A 17,936-nucleotide genomic window follows, 5' to 3' on the forward strand; every position below is an offset into this window, starting at 1 on the left:
CACCAAGGCAGAGCAATCATGCCAGTAAACACCCTGCCTGGTAGATGAAAATTCCCAAAGCAAATGAGACGGAGATCTGTAGACACATAGCAGGTTGAGTGGGGCATGTCAAAGGCCCATACTGATAGGATGGCAGAGGGGTAATAAAGCACCACTGAGTAACTGAAACTTGTACAGCAGTCTGAGAAACAGACAGAGTGGTTACTGTGATCACGGCTGTTGAAGTATTACTAAAATGCAGAAGGGTAGAACAGGAGCAAATTATAAAAGAGACTGTGCAGCAGTCAGCAGTGGTCATAAGCAACCCTGCAGAAGATGGAGACATGTATCCAGAGGTCCCCAGGCGATATACAGTTCCGTTAGAAGGGTTACCTATAGATCTAAAGCGAAAGAGTTAGAGAAGGTCTGGGAAGCTGTAACTGCAGGATAGACTAAAAGGTAACGAAAAGTAGAAGTAGAGGAAATCTGAGGTACAGCTACAATCAGATGAGTAGAAACATTTGCCAAAATTGTAAGACTGGTGTCTGCTGTAGTATAAGAAGGTGGCACTCCCATTCTCACATCTAGCATATCATCCTTTAACATATCTAAAAGGTCTCTGGCTAAAACATCACAAGCTCAGCCTTTAGACTGATCAATCAATCATGGCTTCTGAATATTGTATAAATGCATTCCCTGTCATTTCCACTGCAGTAAGAGTGTGTGTAAGGCTCCTCAAGTTGTGTCCCAGCCCTTGTGCGGTCTTGGATCTAATCTACTGGACATATTGCCAATCTATCTCTCCATTAACAGAGTTCATCATTGAGTTGGTACTACCAAACAATCTGCCAGTAATGCTCCTTATCTTCCTACTACCTGATGTATGTGTTTGGATATGTGATGCGCAAGTGTTATAAGCTTTTACTTGTGTTCTGATTTGCTTTCAAAGCCATTTTACCGAAGCTAGATGATCTTTACAAATGTTTAAGAGGGGTGCTACTACAGTTGAAAGGTCATACTCCACCTGCACAGTTACCATGACAGCGTCATGTGAAAGAGTCTAGGGCCTATTCGGATGATGCCATCCGTAGGTGGGTCATATAACTGGGGACATGTAGTTGGAGGCTCATATCCACATGTAAACAAATTAAAACAGCGTTCATCTGTACACCCATGGCGGGTTGTAGGGTGTACACAATACTCCTGACAATATTGTCCCAACATGCCATTTTCCCATCAGATTGGTGGCAGGTGGGTCCAGCCTGCTGTGACATGAACTATCTGTCCAAAATCAAGGAGGGTGGAGTTAAGGTACACACACATACAAAAATACCTAATCCTGTATCCTCATCATATACATTCCCAATATCAACTGTTCCCTCTGAAGTTGTAATGTGAGAAATATTGGTTGAAGATAAGGGTTTGAATAATGCCCCCAAAGGGTCTGTACCAAGAGGAATGGGGCTCTGAGACCAGGTCACGCCATAATAAACGATAAGAGACTGAGGATGGTACCTGCAGCTGCATGACATTTTCTCTAAGGAGGTAGTTTTGTTATTTCCAGCAGGGTCACATTTTGGTAACCTTAGCCCTATACCGGGCTGGGGAATAAACACAATCTGAGCTGAACTGGGCCTGTATTACTAAAGGTGGATAGCCACATATTCGGTTTATTTAACCATTCCCCTTTTCCCCTTGGGGCAACAATGTTGACTGAGTAATATTATCTATTGGTGAATCCAAGACAAGACACATAAAACATACAAGAAGACAAGATACAACAAGAAACATACAAGCGGGGTCCAAAACTGGCTTATCCCCATTTTCAATATGAATTTGGTTTATAGTGCACTGCTGTATTGAAGTCTTCTCCTTGATCTTCTCGCTGCAGGCCCGAAATCTGTAAAATAAGAAGAACACACTCGAACTCAGGTTAGTATTAGTACACAAAATTAACTTCAATCCATTTTAATTAGCCAAATATGGCTTCACTTGGGTCCAATGCTTCCATCACTCTCCAGCCATGTTTGTTAACCTGACCTCAAATGGTCCCTCCCAACAGGGTTCTAGACCTGGCCTGCGAGGCAGGCGCTTAACCATGACTTGACTGCCCACCTCATGAAGTTGAACTTTAAGATCTGATTGTGCGTCATCCATCTTATTGTCCACTTCTGCTTGTTTTTGTCCTAGCAGCTTTGGATAGGTCATTAAGACATTTATCTAATGTCACCAGATAATGTCTCAATTGGTCTCGGAAAGGTCCTGACGATCCTGTGCCCCCTGGAGGGGCATCGTGTGGTAGTCTCATAGCTCTGCCAGTCATCAAATCATAGGGAGTCAAGTGTGTGGTTTTGTTCGGGGAGGCCCTGATTTTCCATAAAATGGCTGGGAGAACCTGAGCCCAGGTTTTCCCTGCAGTCTGTATGGCTTTGATCAATCCGGTTTTAATCATTCTGTTCATGCGCCCCACCATCCCAGAGCTCTGGGGATGATAGGGGATGTGGAATTTCTGCTTGACTCACAAAAGCTTCATGGCCTCCTTCATGACCTTTTCCACAAAATGTGTGCCATTATCAGAGTCTATTTGGAGGGGAGCCTCTACCCATCATGTGAACTGGTTGACAATGACAAAAATATATTGATTGCCTTTGCTGGGAGGTAAAGGGCCTGTGAAATCTATCTGAAGCTGGGTCCATGGCCCCGTGGGTCGAGGCATGTGTTTAAGTTTCACTTTGATGGCTTTTCCTCCATTACAGGCTGCACACACAAGGCATCGCTGACAGTACTTGGCAACTTCACATCCCACCCTAGGCCACCACCAAGTATTCGTTAATTGATGTAGCATACCGTTTCATTCTGTATGGGCTGTCCCATGGTACATGCTGAATAACTCCTGTCGAATACATGTGGGAGCAACAACTCTACCCATAGGGTCCCTCCAGAGTCCATCCTCCTCATATGCAACTCCTGCTTTCTTCCATTTTTCCATCTCAGCCCTCTCTTTTGTCTCATAACAGTCTCTAATGTCTTCTGGTGTTAATCTTCCCTCTCCTGGTGAATGTACTTTTACTGGTGAAGCTGGGACTGCATGCGCTGCCTCCTTTGCTGCCTTGTCAGCAGCTGCATTTCCTCTCCCTTCCATTGTGTCTTCCTTCTGGTGAGCTTTGACCTTTATTACAGCACCAACAAGGGGTGCATGGGTGGTTTTCTAATTATATCTTGGTGCTTAATCTCATTTCCTGCTGCAGTGCAAAAGCCACGTCGTTGCCAGGTTTTAGCATAATCATGCACTACCCCAAAGGCGTAACGGCTGTCTGTGTAGGTGTTAACCCTTTTGCCTCGCCCCATTTCTAGGGCCCTCGTTAGAGCTACTAGTTCTGCAATTTCAACCGAATAAGAGCTATTCAAGGGTCCAGACTGACACAGCTCTCTGTGTCCATCAACCACGGCCCACCGAGAACCATCTACAAAGAGCGTCAGTTCTGCGTCTGCTATTGGAATTGTCTGAAGTGGCCCTTGTTCTTCCTCCTCTACCACTAGAACACATTGGTGTGGTTCCCCTTCAGTTTCCTCCAACATCATGCTGGCAGGATTCAAATTCACACCTCTTATGACCTGGACATTCACATTTTTGGATAGCAGGGTAGCTTCACACTTGGCTCTTCGAGCATCCGTCACTGATTTGATTCGAGCATTATGCAGAAGTGCTACTACACTATGCGGGGTGTGCAATACAACTTTATTGGCTCCCACCAATGACTCTGTAGTCTAAATGGCCCAGGATGCACAGTCAAGGGCCCGCACACAGGGCAGTAGGCCCTTGACTGCTCCAGGGATTTTGGCTGAATAGTATCCCACAGGTCGATAGCAGTCTTTGTGGTTGTCCCACATTTGTCCACAGATGGAAAGGTATAGTGTCATTTGGCAGTCCAAGAGCTGGGGCTGTAGGAAGGGCCCCTTTATGTCTTCATATGCCTTTTTGGTTTGTTCACTCCATTGAAGCAATTCTGCTCCATCCCTCCCCCCTTTCAGCATGTTTACACATGTGACATGTTGAATCAGCAGGCCCTGTTGCTGACACGTCATTTTACCACCACTCTCTTCTTGTCCCCGTGTTACTGCAACTTTAGTTTTATTTTTTCCTTTATCTCTTTTCTCTTTCTCCCTGCCATGCTTTTCTGTATTCATTTTGTTTTCCAATCCAGTGGCCCATGTCATGACTGCATCATAATCCTTTCCCACTGGTATTCCCATATCTACAATTATCCTGTACTCTGGGCCCAGGCCTTCCTTGAGCATTTTTACAAACATGTGATCATTTTGGTCAACTTGGCGCCAGGAGTCACTTGCTTCATTACGTTCTGCATAAGCTTTAAATTTTCTTTCCGCATAATCAACAACAGATTCATCTGGTTTCTGAGTTATGCCCACAATATGAGACCAATTAGCATGTCCATCGCCCAACACACCTTGCATTTCCCCTCTCAGTCTTGATATTGCCTGCCAGTATGCCACTGACTGCATCATGTCCTATCCATTCTGGCCATGTTTCCCATCTGATTATGTCAGACATTTCTTCCCATTTGTCACGTGGACACTTAACTTTGATCAATGTGTTAACATCCTTCAATGTTAACTGATGTGCTTCACTCAAAATTTCAATTCCTTCCAAAAATGTGTATTAGGGTTAGCCCATTTAAGATTAGGAAGGCTGTTCAACAGGGCTCAAGGGATATGTTGTCTGTAATTCCTCCCCTCCTGGGTGTTGTGTTACCCGATACGGTGCCATAGGGATGCCTCTTGGCCTGCTGCTTGGCGGACGGCTGTTTTCTCCTCTCCGACAGCTACTCTCTCTTTGTATCTGAGTTCAGCTTGCAAGCATACAGCAGGGGAGCAGAGGCTGCAGCTACTGTAGCTGGCCCCCCTTTCCCGAGAGGTGGATCATATCCCTTATCAGCTTGGTACTGCCTTTCTTCTTCAGCTATGATGTCATCCCATCCTCTCTCCCAGTCTCCATCTTCCTCATTCCCCTCACTCAGACTTCCTGGTTTGAGTCACATAACTCTGTACAGTCTCTGTTGCACCGTTCCCATTGTTTCCCTTATCGCAGCCTCCAAGCTACAAACTGTGCCTTCTACTCCACAGCAGACTCCCTCCTGTCCCTCTATCCACTGAATAAACAACACCACAGCATATTTTTCCCCCCCGACTTTAAACCTCTCCACCACTGAACTTTTAACTGAACTGGAGGCTCAGGGTCCCACCCTTTACTTACAGCCTTGTCTCTTATTGTCTGCAACTTTTCTTTCATGAAATTTACAACCTCCATGGAGTTTGGTAACTTTAAACTTGCCATAGTCTTCTGATTTTATTTATTTATTTATTTATTATATATTGTTTTATTATAATTTATATATAATATATACAGTGAGGGAAAAAAAGTATTTGATCCCCTGCTGATTTTGTACATTTGCCCACTGACAAAGACATGATCAGTCTATAATTTTAATGGTAGGTGTATTTTAACAGTGAGAGACAGAATAACAACAAAAAAATCCAGAAAAACGTATTTCAAAAAAGTTATAAATTGATTTGCATGTTAATGAGGGACATAAGTATTTGACCCCTTCGACTTAGTACTTGGTGGTGTAGTTCTGGGCTGATTCCTCACCGTTCTCATGATCATTGAAACTCCACGAGGTGAGATCTTGCATGGAGCCCCAGACCGAGGGAGACTGACAGTTATTTTGTGTTTCTTCCATTTGCGAATAATCGCACCAACTGTTGTCACCTTCTCACCAAGCTGTTTGGCGATGGTCTTGTAGCCCATTCCAGCCTTGTGTAGGTCTACAATCTTGTCCCTGACATCCTTGGACAGCTCTTTGGTCTTGGCCATGTTGGAGAGTTTGGAATCTGATTGATTGATTGCTTCTGTGGACAGGTGTCTTATATACAGGTAACGAGCTGAGATTAGGAGCTCTCCCTTTAAGAGAGTGCTCCTAATCTCAGCTCATTACCTGTATAAAAGACACCTGGGAGCCAGAAATCTTGCTGATTGATAGGGGATCAAATACTTATTTCACTAATTAACATGCAAATCAATGTATAACTTTTTTGAAATGCGTTTTTCTGGATTTTTTTATTGTTATTCTGTCTCTCACTGTTAAAATACAGCTACCATTAAAATTATAGACTGATCATTTCTTTGTCAGTGGGCAAACGTACAAAATCAGCAGGGGATCAAATATATATATATATATATATATATATATATATATATATATATATATATATATATATATTATAATTATTATTGATTTAAACCTCAAATTAATTCCTTTATTCTCTACAATACTCTATAGTGCCGTCCAGCCAGCCTTACCAAACGGACTTCTACGTACATCAGAAATCACCTGATCACAACCACTGACTCTGACTGCCGTATACAGAGGCACTCCTCTGCGCAGCTCGGACCCAGCAGACTGTTTCAGTGACCTATCATCACTAGCTGCACATCCTCCAAATTCCAGACACACACACACAAGACAGAGTAGTAAACGGTTACAACGTAGCCCAAAACTCTATCAGAACACTCTCACACAAAAGCAACCGGTCACACACACACACAAACAACACAAGTATCTCCCTAGAAAGGACACTTGAACTTTACCAGGGAGACAGACAATACTAAGACAATACAAACGTTTTTCTTACAAAGGACTCTTGACCCAGGCGACACCAGAGGACACTTGCCTCTGCAGGTGAAACCAAACCATTTCTCTGACAGAGGACACTTGACTCTGCCAGGCGACACCCTCCCCTGTTATCCCTGGTCCGCTCAATCCAACTAATTTTACTCCTGATAGCCGTTAACTGTCTGAACACAAATCACTCTCACTATCCCTAAAAGGCAGAAAAATAATACTTCTTACCTTGCTTTGTTGATATCTGCACAGACAGTATGTTGGCTCCCGGGTATCGGCACCAAATGATAGGGAGAAATTTTACTCCCTCAATAAACAGGCGGACAAGGAATACTTAGGACCAGATTTAACTGAAATAATACCAAAATAGTTTATTCAGCTACAACGAAGCGCTCCGGAGATGGTCAGTCGGCAAGACACATCTAAAGTTTTTCTAAAGAACATACTATCATATACATGAGGACTCCCTTTGGCTGCTGGGCAACTAGATATCGTCAATGAGGTACCCCAAACTTGATCACACACTTCTCCTTTGTCTTCGGTTCTCTCTCTGGCCTTGGATGAATTTTTTTTTCTAAAAATCAGCTACACAGACTACTGCACCTGTCCTCTCCGGAGCAATACACAAAGCTGAGATTCATACATGGGTTACACAATCTTGCTGCAACAATGGTGGGAATATAATGTATTTAGCATTCAGACAGGGCACTGTCCCGCATCAGTGCCACCTTCCTGTCCCTGCGCTGCACACAGAGCAACGTCACCCCTGGCACTGTGCTTCAGATGTGCTGGAGTGGGAGTGGCCATCACTGCAGCTGGAGCAGCAAGTCCCAGGAGTTGGACTACAGGTCCGACTACATGGTCCGGTCACTGCCGTGGTACACCGGGAGCTGCGGGTCCCTCAGAGCCCAGTCCCGCGCTCGCACTGCCAGCAGGCTGGGTGGCAGGTCTCTCAGTGGGGGGCGCGGATGGCGGGGGAGATGGGGGGTCCAATGGATTGACCTCAGAGTATGGAGGTGGGAGGCTATCTGGGTACGTGAACAGGTATGGCTTCGAGACGACCTGAAACAACACCAGGCAGGAAAGGGTTAATGTGTGGACCTACAGCTCACCAAAGGAAAGTCATGAGATGAAGTCGAGTGGATTAGTAGTTGTATTAGTAGTAGTAGTAGTAGTAGTAGTAGTAGTAGTAGTAGTAGTAGCAGCAGTTTTGTTGTTGTTTTTGTAGTCTTTTTCAACCTTTCTTGTAATACTTTGTTCTGTTCTTGTTCTCATTCATTTTTCTTGGTCTTTCCCCACTCTTGTTATTATTTTACATTAATAAATAAACAGACAGTTAATGATAAACTTAATAGAAAACCAGGGAGGTGCCCCTGATATTCCAAGCCAGTATATTAGTGATCAGCAGGCCTGGATTCGTGTCCCCCGCGTTGCAGCGGCTCACCTCGCTGTAGCACGGAGGATTGGCGATGTCAGCGCTGTGGGGGTGCGGTGTAGGTCTGGGTCTCCTCTCCTCATGTGGGATGGGCACAACAAATACCGACTGCAGCTCCTCTACTGCCTGCGGCTGGTGTCTTGCCCTCCAAGAATAACAGCCTTTGCAGAAGGAGGTACAGCAATATAGCACAACTCCAAAGGCAACGAATGGCACAAATATCCTGTAAACAAACACAACAATTACATCATAATTTTCATTTCATAGGAAATGTGTATTCTTGTTTGTTGTGAAATGGATCCTTGTATTGCACACACCCTTATCAGTTCTTAAGATGTTCCTTGTCCCACACATTTATTGTGAACCATATCAGTTAGGCCTGGGTCAGCATTTCAATTTCCCGCTGTTTCTACCCAGAAATATAAAGTTAAATAAAGTGTAATACATAAAAAATATTACCCCTGTTGTACATACATAATGCAATGACACATTATCCTCCTGTATCCTCCTGTATCCTCCAGTGCAACTTTCTCTTGTGTAAACGGGGAGAAACTGCTGGAACGAGACACTTACTCTAGAATAGGAATTCTTGACAAAATGTCAGACATCCTAAAGACATCAGTCAGGTTCCTTCGCAGAATGGAGATGTAGATGTCTGAGCTGTGAAAAGAGAGAGCAATGTGAACCGATCAGGTCTGCTTTTATAGACCTCCACATACAGTGCATCCGGAAAGTATTCACAGCGCTTCACTTTTTCCACATTTTGTTATGTTACAGCCTTATTCCAAAATGGATTAAATTCATTATTTTCCTCAAAATTCTACAAGCAATACCCCATAATGACAATGTGAAAGAAGTCTGTTTGAAATCTTTGCAAATTTATTTAAAATAAACAACAAAAAAAGCACATGTACGTAAGTACTCACAGCCTTTGCCATGACACTCAAAATTGAGCTCAGGTGCATCCTGTTTCCACTGATCATCCTTGAGATGTTTCTGCAATTTGACTGGAGTCCACCTGTGGTAAATTCAGTTGATTGGACATGATTTGGAAAGGCACACACCTGTCTATTAAAGGTCCCACAGTTAACAGTGCCTGTCAGAGCACAAACCAAGCCATGAAGTCCAAGGAATTGTCTGTAGACCTCCGAGACAGGATTGTATCGAGGCACAGATCTGGGGAAGGTTTCTGCAGCATTGAAGGTCCCAATGAGCACAGTGGCCTCCATCATCTGTAAATGGAAGAAGTTTGGAACCACCAGGACTCTTCCTAGAGCTGGTCGCCCGCCCAAACTGAGCGATCGGGGGAGAAGGGCCTTAGTCAGGGAGGTGACCAAGAACCCGATGGTCACTCTGACAGAGCTCCAGCGTGTCTCTGTGGAGAGAGGAGAACCTTCCAGAAGAACAACCATCTCTGCAGCACTCCACCAATCAGGCCTGTATGGTAGAGTGGCCAGACGGAAGCCACTCCTCAGTAAAAGGCACATGACAGCCCGCCTGGAGTTTGCCAAAAGGCACCTGAAGGACTCTCGGACCATGAGAAAAAAGACTGAACTCTTTTGCCTGAACGGCAAGCGTCATGTCTGGAGGAAACCAGGCACCGCTCATAACCTGGCCAATACCATCCCTACAGTGAAGCATGGTGGTGGCAGCATCATGCTGTGGGGATGTTTTTCAGCGGCAGGAACTGGGAGACTAGTCAGGATCGAGGGAAAGATGAATTCAGCAATGTACAGAGACATCCTTGATGAAAACCTGCTCCAGAGCGCTCTGGACCTCAGACTGGGGTGAAGGTTCATCTTCCAACAGGACAACGACCCTAAGCACACAGCCAAGGTAACAAAGGACTGGCTACAGGACAACTCTGTGAATGTCCTTGAGTGGTCCAGCCAGAGCCCAGACTTGAACCCGATTGAACATCTCTGGAGAGATCTGAAAATGGCTGTGCACCAACGCTCCCCATCCAACCTGATGGAGCTTGAAAGGTCCTGCAAAGAAGAATGGGAGAAACTGCCCAACAATAGGTGTTCCAAGCTTGTAGCATCATACTCAAAAATACTTGAGGCTGTAATTGGTGCCAAAGGTGCTTCAACAAAGTATTGAGCAAAGGCTGTGAATACTGATGTACATGTGCTTTTTTTGTTGTTTATTTTTCAAAAATTTGCAAAGATTTCAAACAAACTTCTTTCACGTTGTCATTATGGGGTTTGTTTGAAGAATTTTGAGGAAAATATTGAATTTAATCCATTTTGGAATAAGGCTGTAACATAACGAAATGTGGAAAAAGTGAAGCGCTGTGAATACTTTCCGGATGCACTATATCTCCAGTTACCCAGACCATTGAGCATGCAACAATCATAAAACATCATCACCAAAAGCACAAAGAAAGAAAAAGTAAAAATGGGTTTCCTTTTTATTATTTATTAAATCATACTCTTTCGTTTATTAATTTTAACTCAGTCTGTAATCTTCCAGAGCTGTAAAGCCATTGAACATTGTTCCACTCCAGACCATTTCAAAGCAGTAACATCCCCTCCAACCAAGCGCTGGTGCTTCTGGTTCATTACTGCAGAACTTTCTGGCACTTCCTAAAGGTACTGTGACAGCGCGATGACTTTTCACTGATTTGGTGTCACCTTGGTATATGTGTTTATAACTTTATTTTGGCCCAGCTTTGACCAAACACCACAGCTCCCTGTTTCCCAAACCAGACATCTGAAAGGTTTACACAACTCATTCAGGTACACTATAACAGTGTAACCAATATATATAACTGATTAAATAACCCCGTCACCCTTTTACCTCTCTAGAATCTTGACAGGACCACGTCACGTCATTCCGGTTAAACGGACAGATTAGTGGAGTGTTCTTAACCCTTTTGGAAGTTCTAACAATCCATCAGGGATATTAAACTTCAAGTGACTCTTCACCTGAATCCAGACCTGTATCTCCTGAGGCCTGTTGCCCGACACACCCTTTACCACTCGGTGCTTAAACACGGTGGCTTGCTTGAGTAGAGAAGTCTTGGCAGGGGGTAAAACTATAGAAAATCAATGTTGTGTTTGTGTTTGTCTGCCATTCACAGTCTGTATCATTCCATCAGTTGTTATTCTAGCAGCCGGACATTCAATTATTTTAAATAACGGTTATGCCAATAAATAAATAAATACATACATACATACATACATACATAGTTACTCCATAGCTTACCTTCACCAGCTGAATCAGTCCAATGCCAAGCAGAGTTTCCCTTGTTTCAAAATTACTGACATACACACTGCAATCTAGCTAGGAATCCCGCCGGGCCAAACTGCAACTTCTTCCAAACCCAGGCTCTGGCAACGCTGTTCCCTTTTATTGCGCTCGTCCCCCTGCCCCTCTTGTCTTATCTGCAGCAGGAGGAAGACTGTTGGACACTGGGTTGAGATCAAGGAATGTCTTTACAGCTACACACGCCAATTTAAAGAGGCAGGGCAGCAAGTCTACAAAATTAATGTGCTATCCTGTACCCAGTGTCTGTGTTTATGACGTGTCTCTAAACATATAACCCAAATACAACATAGTAGGGCTGTCAAAGGTTCTTGACGTCACAAACACATTTCGTTGTCTTGTTAATAGAAACTGACGAAGTTTGAATACTAAACCACACTTCAAATGTCCCTCCTAGCCTATAAAAATTAAAACATCTGATTTATTCCTGCCAGGATTTTGAGCTCAAAGTTTAATGATAACCTGCCTAGATAATTTAGATCTGTAATACTTCTCTACAGACCTTTACCTTGTAAATAGAAGGAAACCTAAGGAAGTATGGAGAGAAAATATGCCCGTGGAATTAAATGAAATAGAGTGACGTTCACAGATTTACTACTTAGTGCTAGAAATGTGGTGGTTTCTTCACCTTGATGGTTGAGATACAAGGAAAAGCTGAAGCAGCTTGAAGATCATTTGGAATAGGCAGTCATTTACATAGTGCCTAATGTACATACATGTCATTTACATACACTTTGATATCAAGTAAGATTTTGTAGGTTCCTGTGCTGCTGAATGTAAAGCCCTCGTTATTGCAATTGAGCGAGTGCTTCAGTCACTTTAAAGGCAGGAATACTATGACCTTTCGAAATGTGTGATTGATAGAGGTAGGTCTTCATGATAAACCAGGCTCTTAGATTATTGATTATTGACGATCAGCTCTCCAGGGCTCTGTCCATCCTGGCTGTAGAAATATGAGCTGCAAAGGAGATGCACAAGACATCATCGAAGCCCCACACTGATTTATTTTGAGTGTGGAAGGCATGTGCACTAGGTTTGCACAGTCTAATAGGCTACAAACTGCCTCTTGGCTGTGATGCTGGACAATGGCATGGCACCATCCATGTGAAGGTTAAAGATTCATTTAGTGTTACCCCAGGTAACCCGACTCTGCTGGTCACACCCAGCTGTCAGTCTCAGAGCTCTGCGGGATCCTCCAGGAGGTCGGCCAGCTTTTCCAATCTTTCTGATCCTTCCAGTTGCAATAATCAACCCAGAGACAGTAAGCATAGTGTATGTCAGTGTTACAAGTACACTTTCACCATCAAAGACTGGGAAGAATAAATTAACCGTACAATGTATTAAGATTAAAACATAAAAAATAGAAGTATTTCTTTACAGTACAAGGATTTACAACAGAAAACAGTTCCCAAAACAGCTCTATTAATAATCATAATAATCATAATAATACATTTATTATATATATTATTACCAGGTGCCCTAAACCGCTCATCTCAGCATGAAAAAACTGTAATTGCTTAATTGCAGATGTTTAAGAGAGCTCATTAAATCAATATGAATCAACCCACCCCCCAAACTAAAGTCTAAAGAAAAGTGCTTGTTTTAATGAGGGTGCGTTTCTATGCCTTGCACAGTCGTCTGGAGCATCTTGTTCTTCACCCAAACATCAGGGTGCCTCCATCCTGTCCCTGCGCTGCACACAGAGCAACTTCACCCCTGTCCCTGGCACTGTGCTTCAGATGTGCTGGAGTGGGAGTGGCCATCACTGCAGCTGGAGCAGCAAGTCCCAGGAGTTGGACTACAGGTCCGACTACATGGTCCGGTCACTGCCGTGGTACACCGGGAGCTGCGGGTCCCTCAGAGCCCAGTCCCGCGCTCGCACTGCCAGCAGGCTGGGTGGCAGGTCTCTCAGTGGGGGGCGCAGATGGCGGGGGAGGTGGGGGGTCCAATGGATTGACCTCAGAGTATGGAGGTGGGAGGCTATCTGGGTACGTGAACAGGTATGGCTTCGAGACGACCTGAAACAACACCAGGCAGGAAAGGGTTAATGTGTGGACCTACAGCTCACCTAAGGAAAGTCATGAGATGAAGTCGAGTGGATTAGTAGTAGTATTAGTAGTAGTAGTAGTAGTAGTAGTAGTAGTAGCAGTTTTGTTGTTGTTTTTGTAGTCTTTTTCAACCTTTCTTGTAATACTTTGTTCTGTTCTTGTTCTCATTCGTTTTTCTTGGTCTTTCCCCACTCTTGTTATTATTTTACATTAATAAATAAACAGACAGTTAATGATAAACTTAATAGAAAACCAGGGAGGTGCCCCTGATATTCCAAGCCAGTATATTAGTGATCAGCAGGCCTGGATTCGTGTCCCCCGCGTTGCAGCGGCTCACCTCGCTGTAGCACGGAGGATTGGCGAGGTCAGCGCTGTGGGGGTGCGGTGTAGGTCTGGGTCTCCTCTCCTCATGTGGGATGGGCACAACAAATACCGACTGCAGCTCCTCTACTGCCTGCGGCTGGTGTCTTGCCCTCCAAGAATAACAGCCTTTGCAGAAGGAGGTACAGCAATATAGCACAACTCCAAAGGCAACGAATGGCACAAATATCCTGTAAACAAACACAACAATTACATCATAATTTTCATTTCATAGGAAATGTGTATTCTTGTTTGTTGTGAAATGGATCCTTGTATTGCACACACCCTTATCAGTTCTTAAGATGTTCCTTGTCCCACACATTTATTGTGAACCATATCAGTTAGGCCTGGGTCAGCATTTCAATTTCCCGCTGTTTCTACCCAGAAATATAAAGTTAAATAAAGTGTAATACATAAAAAATATTACCCCTGTTGTACATACATAATGCAATGACACATTATCCTCCTGTATCCTCCTGTATCCTCCAGTGCAACTTTCTCTTGTGTAAACGGGGAGAAACTGCTGGAACGAGACACTTACTCTAGAATAGGAATTCTTGACAAAATGTCAGACATCCTAAAGACATCAGTCAGGTTCCTTCGCAGAATGGAGATGTAGATGTCTGAGCTGTGAAAAGAGAGAGCAATGTGAACCGATCAGGTCTGCTTTATAGACTTCCACATATCTCCAGTTACCCAGACCATTGAGCTTGCAACAATCATAAAACATCATCACCAAAAGCACAAAGAAAGAAAAAGTAAAAATGGGTTTCCTTTTTATTATTTATTAAATCATACTCTTTCGTTTATTCATTTTAACTCAGTCTGTAATCTTCCAGAGCTGTAGAGCCATTGAACATTGTTCCACTCCAGACCATTTCAAAGCAGTAACATCCCCTCCAACCAACCGCTGGTGCTTCTGGTTCATTACTGCAGAACTTTCTGGCACTTCCTAAAGGTACTGTGACAGCGCGATGACTTTTCACTGATTTGGTGTCACCTTGGTATATGTGTTTATAACTTTATTTTGGCCCAGCTTTGACCAAACACCACAGCTCCCTGTTTCTCAAACCAGACATCTGAAAGGTTTACACAACTCATTCAGGTACACTATTACAGTGTAACCAATATATATAACTGATTAAATAACCCCGTCACCCTTTTACCTCTCTAGAATCTTGACAGGACCACGTCACGTCATTCCGGTTAAACGGACAGATTAGTGGAGTGTTCTTAACCCTTTTGGAAGTTCTAACAATCCATCAGGGATATTAAACTTCAAGTGACTCTTCACCTGAATCTAGACCTGTATCTCCTGAGGCCTGTTGCCCGACACACCCTTTACCACTCGGCGCTTAAACACGGTGGCTTGCTTGAGTAGAGAAGTCTTGGCAGGGGGTAAAACTATAGAAAATCAATGTTGTGTTTGTGTTTGTCTGCCATTCACAGTCTGTATCATTCCATCAGTTGTTATTCTAGCAGCCGGACATTCAATTATTTTAAATAACGGTTATGCCAATAAATAAATAAATACATACATACATACATACATACATACATACATACATAGTTACTCCATAGCTTACCTTCACCAGCTGAATCAGTCCAATGCCAAGCAGAGTTTCCCTTGTTTCAAAATTACTGACATACACACTACAATCTATCTATGAATCCCGCCGGGCCAAACTGCAACTTCTTCCAAACCCAGGCTCTGGCAACGCTGTTCCCTTTTATTGCGCTCGTCCCCCTGTCCCTCTTGTCTTATCTGCAGCAGGAGGAAGACTGCTGGACACTGGGTTGAGATCAAAGAATGTCTTTACAGCTACACACGCCAATTTAAAGAGGCAGGGCAGCAAGTTTACAAGTTTTAACCTTGGCTAAATGAATGTGCTATCCTGTACCCAGTGTCTGTGTTTATGACGTGTCTCTAAACATATAACCCAAATACAACATAGTAGGGCTGTCAAAGGTTCTTGACGTCACAAACACATTTTGTTGTCTTGTTAATAGAAACTGACGAAGTTTGAATACTAAACCACACTTCAAATGTCCTTCTAAATTAAAACTAAATTAAATTTGTATAATGCCCATTATTTAAATAAACGTTTTTGGGTATAAACTCGGCTGCATTCATTCCCCCGTGAAAGTAACTCTCACTCGTCTCACCCCTCTGGACCTGATGGGGGTCCAGAATTACAATATATAGCTGCAGGGGGTGCGTGCCATCCTGCAAAAAGTTTAAAAAACACTGGTCTAAGCTCTAGATCTCACACTCTGTTGAATTTAAAATGTATTATTCTCGTGTGGTGTCTGCCACTTACACCAGACACAAGAAATGACTTTATTTGACGAATGCCAGTGTTGTGTCAGATGACAGAGGTTTCAGCACACTGCTCTGATACAGCACAGGGTCACTTGGGGAGGTAGAGGTGGTGGATACAAGTCAGAAATGTCTCTCAAGGTTTATATAATATACCTGTCTAAGAGTTAATTTATTTATTTGGGGGGTGTGTGGTGGGGGAGCGCTGGGAAATCACATGTTCATATTTCATGTTCTTCTGGCAACATGATGTTTTATTATTATTATTGTCGGAAAGTGCACACATCATTCACATCATTACACAACACAATGGTATAAGTCTGTAGTGCTCCCTTGGTGTGTAAAGTCCATAGTCCCAATCATGTGATCCAATGCCCCAGCCAACCTTCCTGCTAACATGCTCACGCTCACTGCATAATAATGTGATTTACAGAAGTCAGGCCACACCCAGATGTCAACATCACAGGGTCAGGAATGCAGGTGTGACGTGGTGTGGCGGGGGGGCAGGGCTGTGAGTAACAGCTGTATCAAGAGAGAGATCTATCCATATGTGTCGTTTTTAATCATGTGTCCCAGAGGCTTCCTGTGCCAGTAGATTTCGTATTTCCTGGACTCAGCGGAAAATAACTGACAGGTGATTAAACACCAGTTTTATTTGGATTCAATTAAATTCCGATCCGTTTTTACTTAGTATAGTGCCCTATGCTACAGTGCTGTGAAGAGAACAGAAAGTGTCCATCTAAATCACTCAATAATATGCAGAAATAATATGTACAAATACAACATCTGAAGTCTGAAATCTGAAGTTAGTCGGCATGTTTTTACTATTATGAAAGTGTCTCGTCATCCAGAGTTTATAGGTCAGCAGAGGACAACCCTGATCTCTCTCGGCTCCCGATCTCAGCTCGAATCTGAGTTTAAGACATTGACCCTCACTTACTGTTGTCTAGGACTTCAACGCACTTGTTACCTATTAGAACTAGGATGTGTGATTTGTATTTTACATTAGCTGTGTAGTTTAACATATGCAATTCTGTAATTGTTTTAAATTGTAAGGGCTTGTTTCCCGGAGTATAACCAGGAATAGGCTTTAAAGGGGAACTAGGTTATTCTATGAGTAGATCATATTCTGTGGAGTGAGTTTTTCATGTCCAGCTCATTCTACGTACCAGAAATCAGAGATCGAATGATATGCCGTGACGTCATCAGGGTTGTAACTCTGGAGCTGCTTTGCTGGAAGTCAATGGAGAAAATCAGAAAAGTCATGAAAATCATTACAATATAACATTTTATGCACGTTTGATGGGCCCATCACCTTATTTTCCCACAAGATCAATTGGTTTTTAGTCTTAAAAAGTTGTTTTCCCCACCTAGAACTGTCGCAATTATTTTACATTTCCGCCAAAGCAGGTGCAAAATTACTCATTAGGCGACCGACTGAATGATATTATAGAGGAGCAGCAACCTAGAAATCATAGAAATCCCAAATAATGACCATCTGAACAGTTCCACACTGGGTATGTATTCTTCACTCTAGTTGTATTTGTCTTTACTGGGGGACCAATTTGAAATGGCCATATTCATTTTTTTCACTTTTTAGGTTGTTTTTTTTGTTATTGACACTTTTCTACAGTTGAATAATCCATAGAACACAATTTCGAAGTGTCAGTTTCGAAATTCACATATTTTAAGTAACTTAGGCTAAATAGTATTTGCTTGAGATGGATTTTTGCAACTGACTTTAACTATTTTTATTTTTACTTTCGACAGCCTAGCTTCGTAACTCGTTTATGAACCAGGTTTAATTCCTGAGTATAAAT

The 17,936-nt window shown here is 43.1% G+C and overlaps 1 long non-coding RNA gene across 1 annotated transcript; it reads right to left on the bottom strand.

Moving 5' to 3' along the window:
• Positions 1-7,034: 7,034 nt before the first annotated feature.
• LOC136744642 (uncharacterized) lies at positions 7,035-15,645 on the bottom strand. Its single transcript, XR_010816050.1, has 7 exons — positions 15,383-15,645; positions 14,338-14,424; positions 13,774-13,987; positions 11,329-13,406; positions 8,692-8,778; positions 8,128-8,341; positions 7,035-7,745 (listed from the first exon to the last, which is right to left on the bottom strand). It is a non-coding gene; the product is annotated as an uncharacterized LOC136744642 (long non-coding RNA).
• Positions 15,646-17,936: the final 2,291 nt, after the last annotated feature.

The sequence above is a fragment of the Amia ocellicauda genome, chromosome 3 (assembly GCF_036373705.1).
Source record: "Amia ocellicauda isolate fAmiCal2 chromosome 3, fAmiCal2.hap1, whole genome shotgun sequence".
NCBI lineage: Eukaryota > Metazoa > Chordata > Actinopteri > Amiiformes > Amiidae > Amia > Amia ocellicauda.